This window comes from Arachis ipaensis, chromosome B02 (genome assembly GCF_000816755.2).
Source record: "Arachis ipaensis cultivar K30076 chromosome B02, Araip1.1, whole genome shotgun sequence".
NCBI lineage: Eukaryota > Viridiplantae > Streptophyta > Magnoliopsida > Fabales > Fabaceae > Arachis > Arachis ipaensis.
In genome coordinates, this window is record NC_029786.2 from 105,485,272 (window position 1) to 105,487,738 (window position 2,467).

The following is a 2,467-nucleotide window of genomic DNA, read 5'->3' on the forward strand; positions in this document are numbered from 1 at the left end:
TAAAGAAGTCAATTGTATTTTAAGTAATAATAGTGTATTTATTTAAGACTGTGTGTACAGTTTGTTTAGCAACATGTCCCAGCCTCTTGTGCCACAATTCAAAAGAAGAACATGTAATAGCTAGAACTTTAGGTACAAAATTTAAAGAAGAAAAATGAGGAATAGCAACATTAACAAATTTGTAGATTCCTCCTCTACGAAATCCTTGCATGAGAATCTTTTTGGAGAACTAACATTTAACAAAGCAAACAAAGGCATGAAATTCAAAGAAAACATTGTTATCTTGAGCAAATTTAAAAACACTAATTAAATTCTTCGTGATCTATGGTGTGTAAATTAACTTTTGTAATTGAAACCATCTATTTGAGTCTTGTGTATAAAGAATTGAATTTTCATAATGTTTAATAGACCAACCTAATCTATCACCTACAAGAACCTGATCTGGGCCAGAATATTCAGTACTGATAAGTAGGTTGGAGTGATTTGGGGTGACATGGTGAGATGCACCTGTGTCTAGGTATCAAGAAGTGTCTGCTGCTAATGAGGGAACAGCCATGTATGCCTCAGGATGATGAAAGGATGCTGTAGGTGGTGGTGGCGTGGTGGATAGTACTGGTGGTTGTGATTATGGTACAGAAGATGAAGGAAAAAGAGATTGAGGTCTGTAAAAGGGTGCATTGAGATTTGAGGGAGGAGGAATTTGTTGATCAAGTACATGATAGTAATGCCAAACAATATGACCCGTACGACCACAAACTTGGCATTGTGGTCTAAAATTTGAATTAAAGAACCTGCCTCCTCGAGAAAACCTACCCCCTCTGCCTTATCGTCCTCCAAAACCCTTTTCTTGATTGATGGAGGGTAAAAAATTGCCTTGTGTCAAATGAGCTTGTACCATTAAACTATCTGAATTTCGAAACTTATCTACCATATTATCATGAGTCATAATGAGAGTTTCAACTTCACTTAATGAGTACATTTTCGATTTTGCATCGACAGTAAAGATTAGCATTTGATAATCAGAATTCAAACCCTCAGGAAGTACTTCAATATGCTCTGCTGATGTAAGAGGGCTTCTTAAAGCCGCAAGAGAGTCAGTAACATGTTTGATTTTGAACACATAATCAAAGGTAGATAATCCATGTTTCTTGATAAGTTTCAATTGTGCCTTGAGTTGTTTGATTTTGTACAGGGTTGACTTAGCAAAGTAATCTTCAATCTTTTTTCAGATTTGAAAACTAAAAGCACTGCCTACCATTTTGTTTTTGAAATTCGGTTCAATTAATGCAAGCATCCATGACATGAGGTTGGAATCATCTTGCCTCCACTGTTTATAGTGAGCAGATTCTTTTCTAGCAATTCGATCTTCTTCAGAAAGATATTGAGAAAAAAATTTCTCTAGTAGAAGATGATTTTGTAAATCTTGCCAATAAATGGTATCCACAACTTGTTGTAACTAAGTCTTGTGATTATTTTTGCCAAGTTTGTCTCCAATCGGGGTGACTAGTCGTTGATTCAAGAAGGATGCAGTGGTAGGAACAGATGTGACGACATTTTGGGGGGTTATTGTTAATGTTGACAGAGTTGGAATTGGAAGGTGATTCAGCCATTGAAGAGTAGAAACTTAAGCTCTAGATACTATCTCAAGAGAATTGAAGCATGTAATTTTCAAGAAGAAAGATGAATAGAAAACAGGGGCATAATGATGATGTATACGAGCTAGATAGTAAAAACTAAGAAAGAACTTAGGATAACTTAGTAACAAAGACAATACAGTAAAATAAAATTGGAATTATGAAAAAAATGTATTACACCTCCTCATTTTAAAAGTAACAATTTTTTATTTATACTATGACTTATACTAACACTTTAATAGAGTTTTGTTTTTTTTAACCTGCACTAACACTATTACTCAAATTTGCGTTAGTGTCTAATACATTTTTTACAATGATAACTATTTTTTTTATTAATTTCTGACAACTTTAATAGATAAAATAACTGGTTTGAAGTTTTAAAATTATTATGTATCTAAATTAAAATGGAAATCCAACTCTCTGAAATTTAACTAAGAGAGAGGCAAATTAGAATTTATTTTTCACCATATATAATATCTCTTTTCTCTAAAAAAAAAAAATAGTAAATAGCGTGGGATGTAGAAAGTGTGTGTATATATTTGGCATGTTGTTGTAATAAACTAATGATACCAGTCAATAAAGATTTTTTATTTCTATCTACCATTTGCATATGTGTCATTTAATACGCATACACGTACGTTGATTTTCATATATTGTTTTGATAATCATTAACAGAGTGCCAACGAATTTGTTAACAGCATTAGGAGTGTGTGGGTGTGTTGTGTACTTAGGATTGGGGGTTGTCCAATCCACCGAGCAAAAAAAAAAATTATTTATATCTTTTATTTCTCTTTGCTATATGTGTTTTTATATTATATATGAATTATATTATA